Raw genomic sequence first — 26,223 nt, 5'->3', positions numbered from 1 at the left:
CTGGGTTACAGGGGCTCTGTCACGTCAGTGTACCCCCTGATGTGTGTCCGGCAATGTCTCCTGCTCTGTCCATATTCCCATTACTAGTAGTGTGAATGTGGACAGAACTGTCAGCTGGTCCACAGTTGTGCAATTGGCTCTTGTTGCTTCTGCTGCCCCTTCGGGTTCCAGCACCGTCAGCTGGTCCTCGCTAGTTCCATTTGCTATTGTTCCTTCTCCTACCCATCCGGGTTCCAGCACCGTCAGCTGGTTCTCGGCAGTTCCTCAGCCTTCTTGTACCTTCTGCTACTTTTCCAAGTTCAAGCTTGTGGAAATGGGTTTTGATTCTCACTCTGGATCTCCCAGACAATGACCCTGAAGACGATGACCCTGAAGACCACACAGAAGAACACCTAAAAGATGACCCTGAAGAAGATGACCAAGAGGACAAAGAACATGAAGACAACCACCAAGATGCAGAACAACAAGAGACAGAAGAACAAGAAGCATACAAACCAAAAGCAAACCAAAAACAGAAGAACATTAAGCATAAAACTAAAAATCAGAGCAAATGATATTATCTAATTTATAAGCAGAAGAAAACTAAGCAGTGTATGGGGGTGAGTCCGTTCCTCCTCATGGTGCCCCTGGAAAAGGCCTGCTGCTGCAGGCCAAACTGAACGCGGACAAATCCTGTTGTAAATCTTTTGTGACAGGCTGAACGGAAGGTGTAATCTTCAAACTTTCTAACTACAGGAATGCCTGACACAAATAAGAATATGATGAAGAAGAAGAATAGGAAGAAGATGAAGAAGTAGAATATGAAGAAGAATAATAGTTGAATAAGAAGAATATGAAGAATGTAAAAAAAAAAAAAAATAGGAAGAAGGTGAAGAAGAAAAAGAAGAAGAAGATGAATAAGTTGAAGAAGAAGTTGATGAAAAAGATGCTGCTGAGGATGATGAAGGAGAAAGTGTGGGAGAAGTAAAATAGAAGGTGAAGAGCATGGAAGTAGTGAAACATACATATCTGACAAAATATTAAAGACTTTAACATAGTCAATATGTTTGTAAGTACGAACGTCTTTAAAAAATAAAAATTAATGCTATTCCATTTGATTGGGCTAAACCTCTATGGCTTTAATGTCTCCTACACCTCCCACAATACATTCTACATTATTATTAGTTGTTTTTCTTCATGTAGAATTAACCTACAAGGAAAAAAAGTTTTTTTTTTAATTCCAATATTTCTGTTCCATTGACTTGAATGGGACTTCTGGGATCGGAATCGGCGATACCCTATACATTTTTTAGATTGGCCGATCCATTCTGATCTGATATTTTTCAGTATCGGGTGGTATCGCTCAACACTACTTGTGGGGTTTTTGCTGTTACATTTTAAAACCTTCTAAAATGCTTACAAAATAAAACATTTTACAAATGGTGCTGATGTAAAGTCGGCATGAGGGGAATGTTACTTATAAATGTTTTTGTGTGGTATGACTATCTGGATTAGGGCAGGGTCAGATGACCATATAACTCGTGCAAAAATCGAATAGTAAACCTCTTACTGGCTGTCGGCTCTCTTGACCTGTGCTTGACAGCTGCATAGTAATCCATCATGCTTGTCTTGCTCAGGTCAGGAAAAATGTCGGGCCAGTCTGTACAGTGCCATGCAATTCTCGCAAGAGTTATACGGCCGTCTGACCCTGCCCTTAAAGGGATAATCATTCAAAGTTCATAAATTGCTAATTCTAAATTTTTTTGTCAAATTTCTGATATTTTTATAAAATAAAGCAAAACATATCAACCTAAACTTATCATTATCGTAAAGTTTAATATGTCACGAAAAACATTCTCAAAATCAATGGGATATGTTGAAGCATTCCAGAGTTCTTACTGCATAAGGTGACACTGGTCAGATTTTTAAAAAACGGTTCTGTCACTAAGGGGTTAGACCATTGGAAAAAATCTGGCATTAAGCACTTCTTTTAGTCGGCAATGTAATGACATAAAGAATTATATGCCACCAAAGGAAATAGGGTCATGGGATGCATTAGAAGAGGTCTGGGGACACGAGATGAAAACATAATTCTCCCTCTGTACAAATCACTCATCAGACCACACTTGGAGTATTGTTTGCAATTTTGGAAGCCGGTGCTCAAGAAAGACATTACTGAACTTAAAAGGGTTCAAAGGCGGGCTACTAAAATGATAAATGGAGTTGGTTCACTACAATACCAAGAAAGGTTATCAAAATTAGGTCTATTTACACTAGAAAAGAGAAGACTTAGGGGAGACCTAATATATATGTACAAGTATATCAGAGGGCAATACAGAGATCTATCCAATGAACTGTTTGTACCAAGGACTGTGACAAGAACAAGGGGGCATTCTCTTCATTTGGAGGAAAGACAATTTCTGCACCAGCATAGAAGAGGGTTCTTCATGGTTAGAGCAGTGAGGCTCTGGAATTCTCCTCCTGAGGAAGTGGTGATGGCCAACTCACTGAATGAATTTAAGAAAGGAATGGATGCTTTTTTTAGAGTAACAGTGTAGAAGGTTATGAATAACATAATATTATAGGTAGATGGTTGACCCAGCTTAGGGGAAGGAATTTTTTTCCCTATGGAGAAAATTGGCTTCTACTCTGTGGGTTTTTTGCCTTTCCCAGGATCAACAATGCAGAACAGCTGCCCTAAAAATAGGCTGAACTAGATGGACATAAGGTCTTCCTTCAGCCTTCAAAACTATGTTATGTTACTATGTTACAATATCTATATATTTATTGGTATTTAACCAAGATACCATTTTAAATATATTATAGCTACAGGTTGTCATTTTGAGAAAAAAATGGAAGAACACTACTACATTGCACTCATTCAAAGGGTTTAAAAATGTGAACACTCTAGATGTACCCTATGTGTCGAAGCAGAAAAAACAAAGCAGTAGTAATGCTTCAGGGTAAGCCAATTTATTAACTGCAATGCACACTATGTAGTGCACTGCATTGAATGCAAATTATGCAACATTAGTCCAAAGTTAGATGGCTGTATAAATCAATAAGTGGCGGTTGTATAGACCTGAGCAAAGCAGACTCATAGAAATAAATGAAGCTGTCATGCTCGAGCCGTGAGAGCCGCCGTCTTGTCCGTGCAATGCATTCGTACTCAGTTCAGTTTATACAGCCATCTGACTGAGCCCTCTAATATATAGGTTGCACCATTCATAACTTAAAGAAAATTATTAGTGAACATCTTGTCAATATTTCTAAAAGAAATGCAACCTATTTGGGAGGAGTGAAATATTTTGTTGAAACACACAATTCAAATATAGACTCCTTGGTTTCTGTGACATTGAGTCAGTCAACCACCAAGGGGGGAGACTGGTGGAGACAGATACTATTAAGTGAAGTATTTTGAATTCTAACATTGGATGTAAAACACCCACATGGTATGAATTCAAAATACAGTATGTTAACAATTATTTAACATTATGTATAATATCTTTTGTAGAGCTGGAGTCACGGCATGCTTCTCTCCTCCCCGGCAGAGAGGCCGACTCACTCACTCACGGCCGCCGCAGGCCCTGTTCTACACTTCTTCCTCCTTTTGCTGCTGTCCAGGGTCTGTGCATGGCTCACACATCCCCATGCTTTGTGCTTAGTGGGACAGTGTGCGCTGTCCAAAAGTATCCCCAGCCAATGGCTGGGAGACACTGATTACTTAAGATACTTCCACCTGATGGAAGGTGCCTGAGCAATGTATTCACTTTGTTAGTTGCATGCTTGCTAAGTATCACGTCCCCTGTTCTAGTTTATCTTCCAGCACCTGCTTGTCCCTGAATTTACCTGCCTGTACCTGCTAGTGCCTGCTTGTGTACCAGCCATACTTTTCATACCTGCCTGCACTTGCCAAGCCCACCTGTGTACCAGTCATACCTGACTGTACCTGCTGGTACCTGCCTGTATACCAGACATACTTGCTATCTCAATCCATTTTTGGATCTGTGTCAGATTCTGGATTCTCTTATATAAACTTTTTTCCTTTCAGGCCATCGGGGGTTAATATTAGTTTTTGCTCCTGGTGGCCGCTGGTGTTACTACATGTTTAGTTAGTCTGCTGGTGAAGACCACTCCCACCTTTCTATATAAGGTCACCTGGTACACCAGCTGACTGTTGGTAATACAGGTCTTTTGGAAACCAACCATTCTAACGAGAGGTGTTATCTGGAGCAGTGGTGATAGCAGCTTATCTGGTGCAGTGGCCATACAGCTGAAAGCGGTGTTCAGGTGCCTTACTCTGTGGACCGGTGCATGACAGCAGAGGAAGCTAAATGTTGTTTGTTTTTCCCTGTCTATCTTTCCTTGGTGTTTTATTAGTACAGTGGTGGAACCAGTGTCTGCACTTGCCAGTTCCCTAGTAAGGGATAGGTGCAGGGCAAGTGAGGGAACAAGGTATCCTGTTTGGCAACAGGTTGAAAGAACCTGTATAGGGAACGTCAAGAGAGTTCAGGGCACTTCCTTAGGAGAGTGCAGGAGGTGTCCATTTCCCCTCTCCCTATTGCAGGGCCCACCGTTGTAATTATGTCCCCAGTGTCCCCTTGTTTGTCTTTGTTGGTTTTGTGACCGACTGATCGTCGGGTCGTGTCGTGTAGGGCCAGTCACATCGTGACACTTGCCATACCTGCCTGCAATAGCCATGCTCACCTGCATACCAGCTGTAACTGACTGCACCTTCCGTATCCACTTGTATATCAGCCGTACATGCCTGCACCTGCCATGCCCTTCTGTATACCAGTTGTAGCTGCCTGCACCTGCCAGTGCTTGCTTGTATACCAGCCGTTTCAGTCTGCACCTGTCAGTGCTCACCTGTATTCCAGCCATCCCTGTCAGCACTTGCCACTCCTGAGTTCCTGCTGTGAGTGCCTGTACCACTAAACTTTCCCTTCAAGGCTGTTCCAGCTTCCTGCCCCTTGAGGATTAGCTGCCATGCGTCTGAAGTCCGTCATGTTGTAGCAGTTGGTGTCCATCTGTAGTCAAGTCTAACCCCACCGTCAGGGACTATAGCAAAGAATCAGGTGTTCACCTAGTTAAACCCCTCCAGGCAGAGGCGTAGCTAGGGGTTCAGCTTAGGAAAAATCTGAGTGGGCCCCTAACCGGTAACCCTGATTACAACTCAGGTTGGCACACTCTAGTCATGAGTATAGGGGAACCTCAGCAGATGGACGCGCTGTAACTGAAACAAATCCCTATACAAAAAACAATACTGATATTACTGCCATATGGTGACCTCATAGTGGTAGATGCCAGTCCTACAGAATATACAAGAGTTTACTATACAGTTACAGATGATAACTTACAGGTGACGTTCTTTCTGATAATCGCTCACTTTTGCATCTTACTCAGACCGACATGACAACTTCTCCAGCCAGGACTCATCTGCAGAGATTACAACAAAGACACATCTGACTTCTTACATTTCCAGCCCAGTACCCATCTGTCTCCAACATGCACAAACTATTCTACCCAATACTGAGCCCCTGCTGCCGTATGTGTCCCTACTATTGTACCTGATACCCCAATACTGAGCCGCTGCTGCCGTATTGGTCCCTACTATTGTACCTGATACCCCAATACTGAGCCGCTGCTGCCGTATGTGTCCCTATTACTGCACCTGATACTCCAATACTGAGACCCTGCTGCCATATGTGTCCCTACTATTGTATCTGATACCCCAATACTGAGCCGCTGATGCCATATGTGTCCCTACTATTGTACCTGATACCGCAATACTGAGCATCTGCTGCTGCATGTGTCCCTACTATTGCACCTGCTGTGTGGTACTAAAGCAGAGCTCCTCTAACTGCCTCACATAATAATGCCAAAATTGTGCCCTTTACATAGCAGAATGTCTCTTTTGTGCCCTCACAATAGCTCCCATGCTGTATATAACCCCCAGTTTATGACAGACCCCACAGTAGCTCCCACACTGTATATAGGCCCCCATACTGTATGATGGCCCCCACATTAGCCTTTAAACTGTACTGTATAATGCTCAGGGCAGGGCAGGGTCCTCTCTCCTCCTGTACCAGTTATGACTTGTGTTGTTTAAGATTATTGTACTTGTTTTTATGTATACCCCTCCTTACATGTAAAGCGCCATGGAATAAATGGCGCTATAACAATAAATAATAATAATAATAATAATAATAAAATAATACTCTATAATGACCCCTGCATTAGCTCTCATGCTGTATATTGGCTCTCGCATTAGCTCATCCATTGTACAATGACCCCCGAATTAGCTCTAGCACTGTATAATGACCCCCGTTGTAGCTCCCATTCCTTTGATTCTGGGCTCTGTTGGTCCCTGTCTGTGGGCTACAACATGCACAGCCGTGATATATATGACAAAGAACTAAGTAGAAGAAAATAGAAACAGATAGTGGGTGCGTATAGAGGCCAGGATATGGCTATAGAGGCCAGGATATGGGTACAGCTCCCTGAATGTGTCCAGGTGACCCTAAAAGAAATACTCTTGTCTGGACAAGACCCCAAAGAGGGAACCAGAAAGATAGAGGGAATTAGAAGAGAAGGAGGTAAAATATTACTCATGTAAAGAAGAAAATGCACCCTCTGGTACGTCTTCTCTTTTATTCTCTTTTCTGCCTTCGGGGGGGTCTTGCCCAGAGTATACGTTCAGGGGTCTATATGTGATCAGCTATACGCACCTGCTGGCTGTTTCTAATTTCTTCTATTTGGCTCTTTATCAGATATATTCATCCTCAACTTTGTGAGGATTATTTTTTTTAATAAAAAGTTATATACCGTAATTGGGTTTTCATGCTTGCCATCCTAGATTTACAATATGAGATGATAGTTCCCTCACCCCGGCTACAGGAACAAGTCACAGGGTGTGTGTGTGTGTGTCTATATATATACTGTATATGTAGAGAGATATTTGAAATATACGGCTACCAAACATTCCAGGCATTTACCGATTTTCAATACAGCAGCAAAAGAATGAAGGCGGCTCACTATTTATACAAAATGAAAAAAAATGAGTTTTGGTTCTCCTGGGAAAAGGTTCTCAGTGGAACTGAAAAATTGATGAGCCCAATGAGCTATTAAAACACAATTTTTTAATTTTGTTAATGGTGCTCTGCCTTCATTTTTTTGCTACTATAGATTTTTACATTTACCTGTCTATATTTTATATATATATATATATATGAAGAGGGAAAGACACATACTCTTCTCTGTGCTGTCCTGCAGCCGAGGTGACATCTATTAGGGCAGTGCATGATACTGACTACTCATGTCAGTCGCTCTGAGGCACAAGTAGATTTATGGCAGCTGATTTGATCTGACAGAGACGCCTTCTGATATGTATAAAAGTTCAAGTAGCCACCACAAATCTACTGTGCCTCAGATACAAGACCACAAACACAAACAATAAACCATTCAGGACTTGTAAGGAGGGGAGCAGCGTCCTGCCCCTCATCACTGCACAGTCACCTCAGGGCCCCTGATGCACGCAGCAGCCCGAGTTCTTACTCACAGCATCTTGTCTTGCTCTGTCTGAAGGCTGCATGGTGACCTCTCTCCTGCAGACACACAGGGAGCAGTGTGGGCGTGTCTACAGTTTGCTGGAGGACGCTTAAAGGTATAGTGTCCGTGCACTATCCAGAGAAGCTTAACTACATCCGTGAGCACATGCTGACATGGTTAACAGTGGCAGATGCTCTGGGTGTGGGTGGGCCCCCTTAGAGCAAGGGGCACGGGGTGATGGCCTCCTCTGCCCACTGCTAGCTACGCTACTGCCTCCAGGCTCTCCAAAGACCACGGCACAGTGGTTCCACCACTTCAGTTGCATAACTATTGCCAAGAACATAGATATATATGCAATGCATTTAATTGAATAATTAATAATTAATGTATATAGTTTTAGTTCTAATATTTAATACATTTTAATGAATTAGTCATACTGCACATTGCTCACTTAAATTTCTTATAGTGAATTTCAGACAATCTGTTTTCTATTTCTTATGACTAGCCAGTAAACAGGTAATGGATCTTTAACCCCTTACCTTCCATTGACAAACACAGTCCACCATGACCAAGTGTCAGTTCCTGCATCAGGACGGACTGTGTCCATCATACATTTAAACTATCACTGCGTGTAAACACGCAGTGGTAGTTCAGTGCCAACAGCTGTCTGTGACAGCTGAGAGGCATGGTAACGGGTGCAGGGACCCATGCCGTCGGTCCCCGCATCCAGATCACTGTGATCAGACAGACAATCTAGCTGACCGATAACAGCATTATCATGCAGGAGATGCTGAGATATCCACCAGTAGCTGAGCTTCTGCACTAACAGCCAGGAGCAGTGTCAGCACCGCCCCTTTCAGATAACACCCTAATTTCTCCAATTAAGGGCGATCGCAGTGTTCAGGAGTGAGGGAGAGAGACAGAAGCTCCATCTGCCTTCAGATCTGTGTATCATCAGCAAAGAGGTGATACTGAAAGCTGTTAGACTATGAGCTGTCCCTGGCCGAAGGTGTAGATGGAGTAGAGCAGGGGTCCTTAAACTGAACCTTGGGAGGCACTGACAGATAAAGGGTGAGATGAGGTGGTGTGTGAGTGGGAGATACTGAATGTCCTGTCTGTTAGGTATAAGGAGATCCATGATAGGGCCAAGAGATGAGAGAGTCTGTTGTAAGAGGGATTGCTCCACTGTGTCGAAGGCAGATGACAGTTCCAGGAGGAGTGTTGCTTGAATTTGGCGGTTAGTGGGTCGTTGTTGACTTTAGTCAGTGCAGTTTCAGTGAAAGGATACAGTCAGAAGCCAGATTGTAAGTAGCCAAAGAGGGAATAGGAGGATACATTTGAGGACAGTTCAAAATTGATGTGTGGTTCCACTAGTTTTGAGGCATGGGGAGAAGTGATGTGGGCTGATAGCTATATACAAAGGATGGATCTAGGAAGAATTTTTTGGGAGTGAAAGAAGTGTGTCTGAAACATGAGGGAAAGACAACAGTTGTTAGTGACAGGTTGAAGTGGTGGGTTAGTTTTGAGATGAAGACTATTTTAAGATTTGGAATGAGGTGGAACCTGACTGGGTCTAGTTCACAGGTGTTGAGACATAATTTGGATAGTAAAGAAGAAAGGAGGATCTTCCATGATGGTGAAGTTGGTGTAGGAGGAAGAGAGTTGAGTAGTTATGAGGAGGGATTGTGAGGACTTTAGGTAAAAGCTTTGCCTTATGTTGTCAATCTTCTGCTTAACCCTAGAACACATACCTGGGGCCTCCCAGGCCTGCTAGTTTAATTGTTTTCTATTTTCTGAAAGATTACTTTAGTTAGAATTCTGAAACTCTAGGTATTCCTCAGGTATATAGTTGTTATTAATTTCCAGTTGTTCAGATATTTTTGTTACAGGCATTTCAGTTTAGCAACTCTTTTATGGGAATACCCCATATTCACATACCTGGGGCCTTTTAGGCCTGTACTAGGTTTACACGTGATTGTCAGTCTTTTTTGTCTTTACTGTTGCTGGGGAAGACTTTGTCTTTATGACTCAGCCTTTATGACTCTGCTGTTGCTGTGAAGAGTGTGGATTCTGCCTGACTACATGGTCATGTGATCTTGGGAAGGAGACTCCCTCACAAAGTCATGCGTCTCTGACATTATTACAGGTCCTGAACACACAGGACCAGGAGGACAGACAACATCCTGCTCATTGTGTGCTACTTGCTGAAGAGACTTTGAAGGAAAGAGTCAGCCTTCTTGTTTCTGGAAAAATAAACTTTCTGAGATACAAAAATCCAGAGGCTTCTACTGCAACTAAAAGAAAGTGGTAACCTGCTGAAGGTGAGAGGACGGGGGCTGCACTTTACCCTTAGCACACACACTAACAAAGAGTGTGCAACCCTGATTGTAATCATTATTTTTTTTTTCATTTTAGTTTACTGACATTTAGGGTTACAGTGGCACAGTCTACATCCAGGGGTTTGACTGACCAAGAAATCAAAGCAAATCATTTTTCATAGTGATGAAGACAGTGAACTTTCTTTGCCTGATGAAGAGTACATGCCACCAGATAATGGCTCTACTTCATTGTCCAGTGATTCTTCAGACAAAATGTCTGCAAGGAACATTCTTCCGAGCAAATAACATGTGAAAATTGTTGGCGTCATCAGTAAAGTTGAAAAGGAAAGTTTGAAAAGAAATATTCCTGAACCATGTTTACTACAACTTTTATATAAAAAAAATGTTTAGACAAAAAAATCGTTATTATAAAGAATTATATAGAATGCATATATTGGGTGTTTTAAGCCTGTGTATTTACTTTTTTGTTGTTTTTTGCACATAATTATAATGTTTTGAAATATTCACATCTTAGGCTGCGTTCCCACTGGCACTGGGGTCCACCAGGAGGAGATCTGTAATGGATCTGACCTCCTGGTAACTCCAGTTAAGGCTGCCAGAATGCCAGGATTCCGCCAGCCTTAGCTGGGGTCACCAGAAGGTCAGATCCATTACGGAATTACGGAACCCCTCCTGGCGGACCCCAGCGCTAGTGGGAATGCATCCTTACTTTGCAATTTTCAAATAAACTTTACAAAGTATTTTTATTTGAGTTATTCCATGTTATTTGCACACAGGCCTAAAACGCTCCAGGTATGTGAAAGTGTAGGTTTCTATGGTTATGCGTTCTAGGGTAAAAGACTAAGGTAAGGTCTTCAGTGGAGATGAGTGGATACGGAGGAGGAGTTGGAGGACAAGGAGAGAAATGAAAGCAGTGAATAGATGTTTAGTGTTGTGAGACAGGGATGATATGAGAGATGGGAAGTAGGTTTGTTTTGCTGCAGTGACAGGTTGCGCAGCATTTTGACAACTTGTGTTACTGGATATGCTACTCAATTCCCTTTTTGACAGCGACATATGGGTATGCCTTGTAGATGTGGGACAGATTGTGCTCCAATGGATGGCAAGCTCTGCATCAAGTGATCTCTCCTCTTCCTCCACCTTAACATCACACACAGTACAATCCTGATAAGTGCATCCCAATTACCCTTGTTACCCCGATGTCACAACTTTCCAACCACCTGACTGACTGTAGGGAGCCACAGATGGACGAGACTTTAGAGCCATTTGCACATTCTATTCCATGGGCATTACAGTTCTGCTCCAAAAGATACACAGTAACTCCAGAGGAGGAAAGCATCGGCACCAATGGACAACATTTTTTGCATTTGGATTCAGGGCTAAATGGAGTAGGGTCCGAGCAGAATCCAGACCCTTGTCACCAGACGTTAACCCCCGGGTGTGTAGTTGATCCTGATCCGACTCAGATACCTGAGGCTCTCATGAATTGTACTGTGCTATCAGAGCAGGAAGAGGAGTATGCTGATTTTCAGGGGGAGGAATGGCAGAACAAAGAGGATACCAATTAGGTTGTAGATCCCACTTGGTGTGAATCGAGAGGCACGCAGCTGAGTAGCTCAACAGAGGAGGTGAAGGAGAAGGAAATCGAGACGGTTACATTGCGGCTTCCCACACAGACAGTGAGTGATGCAACCAAGAAAAGCACTGCATTCTCATCACTTCTCTGGCTGTGGCAAGCAATGATCACTGAAGTTTGCCGTAATGGCAAGGGTTGGCTAGCCTAGCCCATTTTTAAAACCACAAACGATTAGAGTTGAGCGACTTTTGGTTTTTTAGGGTCGCGTTTCGTTTCGTGAAACCCGACTTTTCCAAAAGTCGGGTCGAGCAAGATCGTCCGATTATACGGAAAAGTCGGGGTAGTCCCGAAACACGAAACCCAATGTAAGTCAATGGGGAATAAAAGTCGGCAGTGAGAGGAGGACAGGAAACACACCAACAGTGCCCATTTGAATGCCAAAAGCATCAATTCTTATTACTTAAGCTTGTCAACCTTAATTAACTTCATAATACAAGTTACGCACTGAAAAATGGGGGTTATTTGGCTACACTTGTGAGGGGGGAGGGCTGGCTCCAGGTTTTCATGTGCCCTGGGCGAAAGAGCGCCCCTTTAACACATACCACAACTCATCATGCTCCGATACGGCAGAGAAATAGCGGTATAGTACAATGAAAAATACTTCACTTTTTACATCTCATGACGAGGCCCATCTATTTCTCCATACAGAATCATTGGTCCCATATAATGTTTGAAACAGTATATGATGAGCTCCACATAATGCTACAGTATATGTTGGTCCCCATGGATGAAGCTCCACTGTCTTATGGGCCCAAATAATGCTCCAAACATAATGGGCCCCATTTCAAATGCTCTAGTGTATAATGGGCCCTGTAAATGCTGCTCCAGTGTCTGATGTCCACCTTTGGAATGTTCCAGTGTATGTTGGGCCCCATCTATCATTCTCCAGAGTATAGTGCTCCCCAAAAATTGCTGTCCCAACATTGAAAACAATCAAATAAGTCTCCTCGCTAGGGAATCCCTGTACTTGTCTGGACTCCTCGTCGTCCCCATCTTCCATCTCACTGCACAGTATTTCAACTTTGCAAGTGCTGTGATCCTGAGCAAGCAGGGGGGGCCCACTCATTGGCGACGGCACTGGCACAGGGCCCCTGATAGTACGGTAGTGTGTCTGATGGCGGGTGGGCCGAACCTGCACTTTCATCTGCAGCTTCCTCTTTGTCACCGTGTAAGATGGAACTGTATATGGGAAGGGTAACCTGAGTTTCATCAGGGTCAGATTCAGGCCGTGTAGCATGCAAGGGGAATGTAGTGGTCTGGGACAATGTACCAGCAGATTCATCGAGCAGTGGCTGGGCATCAGTGCACTTGTGTCGCCCCCAGGAGTACGGTCGCCACAGTGGCATTACCTTCTTCCTAGGGAGTGTGATGTCATGCTTGGGGGCAACGAACGATCTCTCTAGCAGGTTAACTGATTGGGCGGCCTTATTCCCACGAGTCATGACCCTCCAAACAGCGTTCATGAAGGCAAAGAGTTTGTTTTACGTGGGCAGTATGGTTGCAAAGCTGAACCTTAAAGGAATGTCCAGAAGGGCACCACCAGGAGTGGAGCCTACGGTTAAATTCGACTCCACCTGGGAAACCTCAACCATGCCAGCTACAGAACAGATGCACACATTGCAAGCTTAATTCCGTTAACGAACGAGACTCCGTCATGCCCCACGGTCCGAGTCCGGCTTACTAGAGGGACACGTGAGGCTCTGGCACATGAGATTGGCCAATAACTGGTGTGTCATGCCCTTACATGTCCGTGGCTGCATGTGCGCTACACTGAAAAGGCCAGCGTTTGTCGCTTACAGGTGCAGATAACCCGCTGAACAACGTTAGTGATGGGGATCACTGATTACAATTATTACCCGCGAACAATGATTTCCCAGTAAGTGCAGGTCAACCACAGTTCCGGAATTAGGCCTAACCGTCATTCCTGAAAAAATGAAAAACTTACGTGTGCAAACCACAGGTGCTGTAGCTTGCTTAACAGCTCGCCAGTCGTTCTCACGCCCAGTATGGATTACACGTGATTGCACAAAGGTCAGAAAGGGTACTGTATCCCCAGATAACATGTATGGATAGCGTACACATTCAAAATATATGTCTATACATCAGGAGGCAGGCTCAGACGGTGTTAGGCCCCGTATGGATTGCACGTGATTGCACAAAGGTTAGAAAGGGTACCGTATCCCCAGATAACATGTATGGATAGCATAGACATTCAAAATATATGTCTATACATCAGGAGGCAGGCTCAGACGGTGTTAGGCCCAGTATGGATTGCACGTGATTGCACAAAGGTTAGAAAGGGTACCGTATCCCCAGATAACATGTATGGATAGCGTACACATTCAAAATATATGTCTATACATCAGGAGGCAGGCTCAGATGGTGTTAGGCCCAGTATGGATTGCACGTGATTGCACAAAGGTGAGAAAGGGTACCGTATCCCCAGATAACATGTATGGATAGTGTACACATTCAAAATATATGTCTATACATCAGGAGGCAGGCTCAGACGGTGATAGGCCCAGTATGGATTGCACGTGATTGCACAAAGGTGAGAAAGGGTACCGTATCCCCAGATAACATGTATGGATAGCGTACACATTCAAAATATATGTCTATACATCAGGAGGCAGGCTCAAACGGTGTCAGGCACAGTATGGATTTGACGGCCCAGACTACACAGCGGAGGATCAGGGAGAGGTAAAGATTGCAAATGCTGGGGCCCTGCCCAAGCAAGGGGGGCCCACTCGTGGGCGTCGGTACTGGCACTGGGCCCCTCATAGTACGGCGGTGTGTCTGACGGCGGGTGTGCACCACCACCGTCAGAGACACTTGATTGCACTATGAGGGACCCTGTACCAGTGCCCGCGCCCAAGAGTCGACCTACCCACCTGTCCAGGGCAACGGCACTCGCACGGTGTCGTGCGCTAGGTGGTGACCCCGGCCATGGGAGGGGGAGGCAGCACAGTTAGGGAGTTTTAGAAACTGGCATATGTTGATGTTGGACATTCAGCTGATGCAAAAGGTGAAATAGGTCAAGTCCCAGGAAGAGGTGGACCAAAGCAAACCATTTTTCTGTCACCCTATGTGTCATCAGGGGAAGGTGGGACAAAATCCTTGGAAACCCAAGCGTGGTTCATTTTAATGAAGGTTAGATCATCCACATTTTGGGTTGACAGACGGGTCCTTTTTTCTGTCAGGATTGATCCAGCTGCACTGAAGACTCTTTCCGATAGCACACTTGCAGCTGGGCAAGCGAGCTCCTGTAAGGCATATTGTGCCAATTCAGGCCAGGTGTCCAGTTTAGCAGCCCAATAGTCAAAGGGGAATGACCTGTGTGGGAGAACATCGATATGGGAGGAAAAGTAGTTTGTAACCATAGTTGACAACTGCTGTCTCCTGTCACTTTCCATCGATGCAGTATTACCAGTTGTGTGAGCGGTACTTGAAAAACCAGTCCACAACATTGTCATGAAACCCCTGTCTCCAACGCCACTTCTGCTGTGTGCACCACGGACACCTCTACCAAGCTGACCCCGGCCCGTACGGCTCGTGTGAGAACCATCACCGCTGCTGTGTGCTGGGAATGCCTCAAGCAACCGATTTACCAGAGTTGCTTGTTTATTAGCCAATATTAGGTCAAGGTTCTCCTGTGGCATGATGTTTTGTAATTTGCCTTTATAGCGTGGATCCAGGATGCTGGCCAACCAGTAGTTGTCATCGTTCATCATTTTGGCAATGCGGGGGTCCCTTTTTAGGATCTGCAAGGCATAATCTGACATGTGGGCCAATGTTCCCGGTGTCAATGATGCACTGCGAATGCTGGTTGGAGGAGCACTTTCTGGCAAATCCACATCCCTCCAGTCACGCACAAACCCTGTACCAGACCTTGCCACGCCAACATTTTCACTTGCCCCACGAGATGCATCCTCCTCCCCTAAGTAATCATCCCCATCATCCTCCTCCTCCTCCTCTTCTTCCTCCACCTCGTCCAGGAGAGGTCCCTGAGCAGACAATGGCTGAATGTCATCAAGGATTCCCTCCTCCTCTTCCTCCTCATCAACATTGGCTGCAGAAGCCTGCTCCTTAAGGTGCGTCAAAGTTTGCATTAGCAGACGCATAAGTGGGATGCTCATGCTTAGGATGGCGTCATCTGCGCTTACCAGCCGTGTGCATTCCTCAAAACACTAAAGGACTTTACAGAGGTCTTTCAGCTTCGACCACTGCACACCTGTCAACTCCATGTCTGCTCTCAAAGTGCCTAGCCGTGTATCCTCCCACAAATGCATTATGGCCTGCCTCTGTTCGCACAGCTGCTCCACCATGTGCAGGGTGGAGTTCCACCTTGTTGCAATGTCGATAATGAGGCGGTGGTTGGGAAGGTGGAGCAATCGCTGCAGCTTCTGCATACGAACGGAGTGTACAGGCGACCGGCGGATGTGCGAGCACAGTCTTCGCACCTTCCGGAGCAGGGCTGTTAACTCCGGATAATTTTTGAGGAAGCACTGCACCACCAGGTTCAAGGTGTGAGCCAAGCAAGGTATGTGGCTGAGTTTTGAAAGGGCTATGGCTGCCACAAAATTACGGCCGTTATCACTAACTACCTTGCCTGCCTCAAGATGTACACTGCCCAGCCATGACTCAGTTTGTCGCTTCAAGTACTCGGCCAGCACCTCGGCGGTGTGTCTGTCGCCCAAACACATCATCTGCAACACAGCCTGCTGACGCTTTCCACTAGCTGCTCGATAGGGGGACACCTCGTGTGCAACAGTGGCAGCTGCAGATGGAGTGCTCGTACGACTGCGCTCTGTGGACGAGCTTTCGCTTCTGGAGGAGGAGGAGGAGGAGGGTCGAACGCCTACAGCCAACTGTTTCCTATACCGTGGGCTAGGCAGCACTGTCCCACCACCGCTGTCCCCTGTGGACCCTGCATCCACCACATTAACCCAGTGCGCAGTGATGGACACGTAACGGCCCTGGCCATGCCGACTGGACCATGCATCAGTTGTGAGGTGCACCTTTTCGCTCACTGACTGCTTGAGTGCATGGACAATGCGGTCTTTCACATGATGGTGGAGGGCTGGGATGGCTTTGCGAGAGAAGAAGTGGCGACTGGGTAGGTCATAGCGTGGTACTGCATAGGCCATGAGTTCGCGGAAAGCTGCGCTTTCCACCAACCGAAAGGGCATCATCTCAAACGAGATTAGTTTGGCAATGTGGGCGTTCAAACCCAGTGTACGCGGATGAGAGACTGAGTACTTTCTTGACCTACTCATAGTGTCTGGGAGGGTGAGCTGGACTTGAGAGCTGCATATGGTGGAAGTAGCGGTGGACAGGGCGGACTGAGAGAGGGTTGATGATGGTGATGGAGTTGGTGTTCTTTCTGATGGCCTAGAATCAGTCTTTCGTTGATATAACAGTGGGATTCCCTGACTGCTGTGGCCTTGCAACGACACCTCAACATTTGCTGCTGTGCTAACCGGTGGGCTTACTGTGGGGGAAACAATGTAGCGTTGCTGACTACCTTCGTTGTGATCAGTTGCACATGTGGCACTTGAGGTTTGGTGTTGTGTCCACGCTTGCAAGTGCATGGTGTTTAAATGTCTAAGCATGCAACTGGTATTCAAATTTTTCAGATTTTTCCCTCGGCTAAAGGTCTTTGCGCACTTCTTACAGATAACCTTGGCCTGATCATGAGGATTTTGTTCAAAAAAGTGCCACACTGCACTCTTCCTACTTTGGCAGACATTTTGCGGCCTAGCATGCTGTGATCTTTTGACCGTCTGGACAAGCTGTCCAGCAACTCTTTTGATTTTTGGAACCTGTCTTTGGAGTGCTCCGGGCCTGCCAGATAACAGCTGTTGCGATGTCGATGTCTGCTGTGGATGCTCCTCATCTGAGCTATTGGAAGCAGCACCCTCTTCCCCCAATGGATGCCAATCTGGGTCAACAACTGGGTCATCCATCACCTCCTCTTCAATGTCATGTGCACCTTCCTCTGTGTCACCGTGTATGGTGGTATAGTGTGCGAGAAGGGGCACCTGAGTCTCATCAGGGTCAGAATCTGGCTCTGTACACTGCGAGGACAATGTAGTGCTCTGAGTGAATGTACCAGCAGAATCATCCATCAGCGGCTGTGCATCAGTGCACTCCATGTCAGATTCATCTTGGCCTGGGTAATTCACCATTTGACTTGATAATCCAGGCATGGTATGTGAAAACAGCTCCATGGAGTAATCAGTAGTATGGCCTGCGTCATCCTTCAATCTTGGTTGGGGTGAAGGACACAAGGAAAGGTGTGGTTCATGAACATGAGCCTCCAATGACGACTCAGTGCTTTTACTTTTTACAACTGAAGAAGAGGAGGCGATAGAGCTGGAGGCTGAGTCAGCAATGTAAGACAAAACTTTTTCCTGATGCTCTGGCTTTAAAAGCGGTTTGCCAACTCCTAGAAAACTAAGCCTTCGAAGCCTTATGGAGTCAGACGATGACGCAGGCTCAACACCTCCTGCATTCGGTCCTATTTTGCTCTTGCCACTACCATCAGATCCACCACCAACACCATCATTACCAGCTGCCAACCCCCGCCCAATTCCACGGCCTCTTCCACCAGCCTTCCTCATTTTTGGTAGAAATGTAGACAAAATCCAACAAACTATATAGTAATGTAAAACAAGGTACAAGGTGTCTATAGGACAGGGGAGATTTTGAATTTCTGCTCACACTAGTGGACACTGGACCTTTTGGATTGTGTGAGGCCCACAGAATATCTGAGCGCTATGTCACAGGCTCGATGGCACAGCTGTGACCAAAGTGACTAGAGGATAAGTGAGATTTTGAATTTCTGCACACACTAGTGGACACTGGACACTTTTGGATTGTGTGAGGCCCACTGAATATCTGAGCGCTATGTCACAGGCTCGATGGCACAGCTGTGACCAAAGTGACTAGAGGATAAGTGAGATTTTGAATTTCTGCAGACACTTGTGGACACTGGACACTTTTGGATTGTGTGAGGCCCACTGAATATCTGAGCGCTATGTCACAGGCTCGATGGCACAGCTGTGACCAAAGTGACTAGAGGATAAGGGAGATTTTGAATTTCTGCAGACACTTGTGGACACTTTTGGATTGTGTGAGGCCCACTAAATATCTGAGCGCTATGTCACAGGCTCGATGGCACAGCTGTGACCAAAGTGACTAGAGGATAAGTGAGATTTTGAATTTCTGCAGACACTTGTGGACACTGGACACTTTTGGATTGTGTGAGGCCCACTGAATATCTGAGCGCTATGTCACAGGCTCGATGGCACAGCTGTGACCAAAGTGACTAGAGGATAAGTGACATTTTGAATTTCTGCTCACACTAGTGGACACTGGACACTTTTGGATTGTGTGAGGCCCACTGAATATCTGAGCGCTATGTCACAGGCTCGATGGCACAGCTGTGACCAAAGTGACTAGAGGATAAGTGAGATTTTGAATTTCTGCAGACACTTGTGGACACTGGACACTTTTGGATTGTGTGAGGCCCACTGAATATCTGAGCGCTATGTTACAGGCTCGATGGCTCAGCTGTGACCAAAGTGACTAGAGGATAAGTGAGATTTTGAATTTCTTCTCACACTAGTGGACACTGGACACTTTTGGATTGTGTGAGGCCCACTGAATATCTGAGCGCTATGTCACAGGCTCGATGGCACAGCTGTGACCAAAGTGACTAGAGGATAAGTGAGATTTTGAATTTCTGCAGACACTTGTGGACACTGGACACTTTTGGATTGTGTGAGGCCCACTGAATATCTGAGCGCTATGTCACAGGCTCGATGGCACAGCTGTGACCAAAGTGACTAGAGGATAAGTGAGATTTTGAATTTCTGCAGACACTTGTGGACACTGGACACTTTTGGATTGTGTGAGGCCCACTGAATATCTGAGCGCTATGTCACAGGCTCGATGGCACAGCTGTGACCAAAGTGACTAGAGGATAAGTGAGATTTTGAATTTCTGCAGACACTGGACACTTTTGGATTGTGTGAGGCCCACTGAATATCTGAGCGCTATGTCACAGGCTCGATGGCACAGCTGTGACCAAAGTGACTAGAGGATAAGGGAGATTTTGAATTTCTGCAGACACTTGTGGACACTGGACACTTTTGGATTGTGTGAGGCCCACTGAATATCTGAGCGCTATGTCACAGGCTCGATGGCACAGCTGTGACCAAAGTGACTAGAGGATAAGTGAGATTTTGAATTTCTGCTCACACTAGTGGACACTGGACACTTTTGGATTGTGTGAGGCCCACTGAATATCTGAGCGCTATGTCACAGGCTCGATGGCACAGCTGTGACCAAAGTGACTAGAGGATAAGTGAGATTTTGAATTTCTGCAGACACTTGTGGACACTGGACACTTTTGGATTGTGTGAGGCCCACTGAATATCTGAGCGCTGTGTCACAGGCTCGATGGCACAGCTGTGACCAAAGTGACTAGAGGATAAGCGAGATTTTGAATTTCTGCAGACACTTGTGGACACTGGACACTTTTGGATTGTGTGAGGCCCACTGAATATCTGAGCGCTATGTCACAGGCTCGATGGCACAGCTGTGACCAAAGTGACTAGAGGATAAGTGAGATTTTGAATTTCTGCAGACACTTGTGGACACTGGACACTTTTGGATTGTGTGAGGCCCACTGAATAACTGAGCGCTATGTCACAGGCTCGATGGCACAGCTGTGACCAAAGTGACTAGAGGATAAGGGAGATTTTGAATTTCTGCAGACACTTGTGGACACTGGACACTTTTGGATTGTGTGAGGCCCACTGAATATCACAGCGCTATGTCACAGGCAGAAATTGGCTAGTGTATCACAAACTACAAGGTGTATGTAGAATTGGGCAGAGTAGGAATCTCCCTAGAGTGCAGGTCTGTAAGAACGGAACATGTCCTCAACTTATTCTCACAGAGTGACACAGATAGCTTCACTGTGGCTGTGATAGCAGCCGTTGCACGGTACTGTGTGAGGAGCGTACACCGCTGTATGGTGTGAAAAAATGCACGCTCAGTACCTCAGCAGGACAAAAAAAAAAAAAATTGGGATTGCTTTTAAAAAAGCAGTTTGCAGCTCCGTACCTCAGCAGGACAAAAAAAAAAAATTGGGATTGCTTTTAAAAAAGCAGTTTGCAGAGCAGTGGGTAAACAGCAATGCAGCTGTCAGGAAGCCTTAGAAGGCAGCCCAACAACCAACACCACTGATACACCACAATATAGCCTCCCCTTGCACTGCACACACAGTGACTGGTGTGTTGTACAGGCACAATCGCTAGCAGCAGAAGCAGTTTTTTTTTCTTCTTCCCTGCCTAACACTCTCCCTACAGAATCAGCAGCAACCTCTCCCTATGCTAAGATCGGCAGAAGTAAGATGGCGGTCGGCGTGCACGCCCTTTTATACCCCCTGTGACGCCCACCAAAGCAAGCCAATCACTTGCATGCCCTTCTGAAAGATGGTGGTGACCCGTGCCTATGTCATCACATTGCCCACAGTGTCCGTGGATCCTGATTGACTGAAAAAGAGCGCAAAACAAACTTTTGAAACGCGACTTTGGCGCGTAAGTCGCCGACCTCGTGGCCGACCTCATCCTAGGGTCGGGTTTCGTTTCATGAAACCCGACTTTGCCAAAAGTCGGCGACTTTTGAAATTTTTCGACCCGTTTCGCTCAACTCTACAAAGGATAACTCAACTCACATTATCTACCAACTTTGTAAAAAACGACTGAGAAAAGGCTAAAAATCCAATAATTTGCCTATTACATGCATGAACAGGAACATGTGCGATCAATATGCATCATTCTGGGAATCTCACTGCCCTAAAATGCAGACTAGCGGGCCTCGCCAACCACTGGCAGGCCCATTAACTACATTTACTACTTCTTTATCCTTCGTTAACATGGCAAGTTTTCTCTCCCAGTGTTCCATTCACAGAAACTCCACTTGTTTACCCGCTATAGTCATGGTGAATGAGAGCCCATCAGCCATTAGGGAAGAGGACATGCCTGCTGTTTTTTACTGATCTTAAGGCCCCGTCGCAAACAGCGAGATCGATGATTTTGTGTCGCCACAGCGATCTCGCCAGCGACATCGCTGTGTGTAACACACATCAGCGACTGGGCCCCCTGCCGGGTTCCACTGATTGTTCAGGATCGTCCTGGGCCATTTTTTAATCATTCCTCTCCCACTGGCCAGCGCCCATCACTGCGTGTGGCAACGGGAGCCAACGATCAGCGAGGCTCCCAGCACTCTAAGCAGGCGCTAGGAGCTGGTATCTAAGGTAAATATCGGGTTACTAAGCGGCACGCATCACTTAGTTACCCGATGTGTACCTTAGAAACCTACATGCTCGCAGCTTCCAGCGCGGGCACGCAGATTTCTAAGGTACACATCGGGTAACTAAGTGATGCTTGCCACTTAGTAACCCGATATTTACCTTAGATACCAGCGTCCTCGCTGGTGCTGGTCGCTGGTGAAGCTGCCTGTTTGGCAGCTCACCAGCGATCATGTAGTGATGCACCAGCAATCCTGACATGGTCGTATCGTTGTCGGGATCGCTGGTGCATCTTTAAGTGTAACGGTACCCTGAGACACAGAGCACATCACATCTTTCTAATTCCACCATAATATCCTCGCCTGCACCTCACTCACAGTCCAACAGTTTGCCGTGTTCACCATACTGCAATCTCTGTCTCTGTCAGCACTGCAGCCAGCCCTCATTTTTGTAGTTGTGCTTATGTAAAAGATTGTTTCCTTCTACACATCGCAAACCATCTTCAAATTAGTAATAATAATAACTAGAGTTGAGCAACTTAAGTCGGATCGAGTTTCATGAAACAAAATTTGCTTCAGATGAAACTGGTCCGACTAGGGCAAAAAAAGTCGAAGTTTCATCCGAAACCCAACCCCAATGCAAGTCAATGCGGAGTAAAAGTCGGCATTGAGTGGATGAATGTCATCAGCTCAATGCCGACTTTTATTCCCCATTGACTTGCTTTGGGGTCGGGTTTCGGATGAAACTCTGACTTTTTTTGCCCTAGTCGGACCAGTTTCATCTGAAACAAATTTTGTTTCATGAAACCCGATCTGACTAAAGTTGCTCAGCTCTAATAATAACCTTTATTTATATTGGGCAAGCAAATTCCACAGAGCTTTACAAGTCAGCAGTTAATATAAAACAGTCAGAAGTTGCAAAGTCAACGATAATCAACAATTAAATGTAACACATGCTTCAAGTGGTTATTTACAATGATGGTCCAACCATCTTGAGGAAATGAGGGATAGATAAAGGCTGCATGAGGCTTTTGGGTACGGTTGAGTTTGATGGCGAATAATGATCAGAGAAGTAGAGAATAGGCTATATTGTAAAAGTACTTTGATTAGTGAACGTTCCAGGTCACCCCAGACTGGTGTCATTTTAGTGTGTAAGTTGTGGTTAGCCTTAATTTCATGAGGTAAAAAAAGTAAGGGGTGAGTTATCTAGGTAGGAGATTGAACAGAGCTGGACAAAGACTAGATCAGGGTGTTACAGTATTTGTGTGTCTCAGAGATTGAAAAGTTGTGAGAGGCCACGAGAAGTGGCTAGTTAGAAACAGGGATGCAGTTGGGAAGGTAAGTCTCACAGGATAAGGGTTGGCAATTCTGTGGACATGAAGTGCGGCAGCAAGGCAGAAAAGTGGTCACGGAAGTGGATGGGTGATCCTGAGGGACAGTATATGACTGCTACTCTGAGGGAGAGGGCATGGAACATCCTGATGGTGTGAACTTCAAAAGTAGAAAGGCATCCAATTGGCTTGTATTTATTTATTTTTTTAAAAAAACAGAATTGATAGTGGCAGTGAGAAACATGGGTTATCATGGAGTTAGCATGCAGTGATCATACTGCGGTATATACAGACATTCCATGCATTGTAATCCAGAGGTGTACAGTACGTGCCGTACGCTCACCATTAAGGGAAGGAGTTGCGCCACAAATCTTGGTATCCCCAAGACTTGCAGGGCGCTTAGGGATGGAGAACTAAATCACTGCACATCATAAGAAGGAGAACTAAATTACTAGACAATAGGGTTTGGTGAAATAAACTACTAAATATCTAAAGTTGGATAACTAAAAAACTATACAACAGAAGATGGAGAACTAAAGTACTAGACAACAGGACTTGGAGAAATAAGGTACTAAACAACTAAACCACTATACACCAGAAGATGGAGAACTAAACTACTAGACAACAGGGCTTGGAAAAATAAACTACTAAACAGCTAAAGTTGGATAGCTAAAGTAATACAGACCAGAAAATGGAGTAATATACTGCTAGACAACATAAGTTGGAGAACTAAGTTAATAAACATCTAGTTTTGGATAACTAAGCCACTGCACACCAAGGGATGGTAAACTAAAACATGTGACACCAAACATCAAATCTTGGAATCCCCTAGGCTTGCGGGACAAACCTCTGTATGCAACCCTTCCTCCACTGCTTCTGCCTCCTCCTCCTCTTGTAAGGCCTCCACCTGTGCCCTGAACCTCTCTCTTAATGAGACACACTATCCAACAGTGCAGAGATTGTCCCTCACCACCATACTACGCAGCTAGAGAAAACCGCAGTCAGGCAGTGTTTAAATTCATATGCCTTGGAGCGCACAGTCACACAACTCAAATATGGTGGACAGCTATCCAGGCCGTGTTAGGGCAATGGCTGTCTCTACTGAACCTGGAGTCAGTAAAGGCCGTGTGCGATAATGGTGAATATCTGGTAGTGAACCTATGCCAACCTCACCCTCTTGCCTTACATGCCTCTCGTCCTCAACCCGGTGGTACAGCAATTTCTATGCCACTATCCCAGCCTGGAAAAACTTCTGCAGAAAGCCCAGCTGATCTGTGCTCATCAGCTAACATAGCTACAGAGGTCTTTCGGGCTACTGGTTAACTGACTGATATGCTCTGTGTCAACACTGTGGAATTACACTCTTCACATGTTCCAGAGACTGTGACAGCAGCGATGACTACTAGTAAAGTATGACATTTTGCATAGTGTGTCACAACGCAGTAAATGGTGTAACAAATCATACTTGCGGAGAGGGCACAGACAAAGGGCCTCTACACCCCTTTGCACAGTTTCAAAATGACTACAAATATGGTTAGCGCTGATGTTGCCAATATTCTGGAGCATACTTTGAATAGTCAGCGGTAGGAGGTGGTGCTTGCAGAGGAAGAGAAGGAAGCAGATGAGGATACAGAAGTGATATCAGTATGTCTAACTTTTGGACTGTCATCGCGCAGGTGGTGCCATGGGAGGGTGGATAACTGCGATCAAGGGGGTTAAATGTACCAGACAAACTGTTAGTAAAGGAGCATAAGCTGAGGAACAAATGGATGAGGACGAGGAGAAAAAGGTGATGGTCACGCAACAGTCAAGAGATGAAGAGGATAATGAATACCTCTCTGTAATCCGTGATTGGTAGGAGAGGATGGAGGAAGAAAGCTTAAGTCTTTCCACACTACCACACCACCAACATATGAAGGAGGGACAGCAGTTGGTCCTCACTATTCTTAGCGAACAATCAGCCGGCTATGCTTTGTTGTTCCCATTATTAAAGGGAACCTGTCACCTCATTTTTCGCATATAAGCTGCGGCCACCACCATTACGGCTTATCTACAGCATTCTATAATGCTGTAGATAAGCCCCGGATGTAACCTGAAAGATAAGAAAAACAAGTTAGATTATAGAAGCAAGGAAGAGGATGTCATCGCATGAAAATGGGAGGTGCCCGACCCGGACCTGCGACACCCATCGGACCTGGAACGCATTGGACCGCCCCTGGGTGAGTATAATCTAACTTGTTTTTCTTATCTTTCAGGTTACATCGGGGGTTTATCTACAACATTATTGAATGCTGTAGATAAGCCCCTAATAGCTGTGGCTGCAGCTTATATGCGAAAAATGACGTGACAAGTTCCCTATAAACACTGGGTTTCCTATACTGTTATTACCTATGCATTGAATTCAAGGCCTGCCCCAAAACTGGACGCACTCCAATAACTCATGGAACAGATGTCCTGGATGTCCACATGAAACCAAAGTTCCCATTCTTATTTATTTGGTACTGCCATACTGTTAGCCTATGCATTGAATGCAAGGCCTGCCCTGCAAAATGCCCTGGAAAATTTAATATGCAAATTGCCTCTTCAGAGAGAAAGAGGACTTGACCTTGACAAAAAAATTCTCGGATTCTCGGGTGTAGGCAGGGTGCAGTGCCATACCACGAGTATCTATTTGCTCTTCCTGTACAACCTTATAATTTTTGTTAAATTGATATTTATTTGGACTCCTCATTGGGAAGGTGGCACAAGGAATGATAGGTGAACTCTGCTGACACTAAAAACACCCCTTTGCAAACAATAACATGGCTATTGCATGAAAGAACAAGTTCACTCTGGTGATCTAGTGGTGGTGTTGGAAGAGACGTGGATGATGGCCTCCTAAAAATCTTTTCCCAATTTAAAGAGCGGGTCTCCTATACTTTCCCCCAGGGGGGTACACATCAACATAGTGTGTAAATATTTTTATTGGGCATCAAAAACACCCTTTAGCACAATAACATGACTGTTGCATCACAGACCACGGTCACCATGGTAATCTAGTGGTGGTGAATGATGAGGAGAAGGA

This window comes from Dendrobates tinctorius, unplaced genomic scaffold (genome assembly GCF_039654945.1).
Source record: "Dendrobates tinctorius isolate UK_male_01 unplaced genomic scaffold, ASM3965494v1 ptg000064l, whole genome shotgun sequence".
Classification (NCBI taxonomy): Eukaryota; Metazoa; Chordata; class Amphibia; order Anura; family Dendrobatidae; genus Dendrobates; species Dendrobates tinctorius.
The sequence above is the reverse complement of the archived record's forward strand: the minus strand, read 5'-3'. Positions refer to the sequence as shown.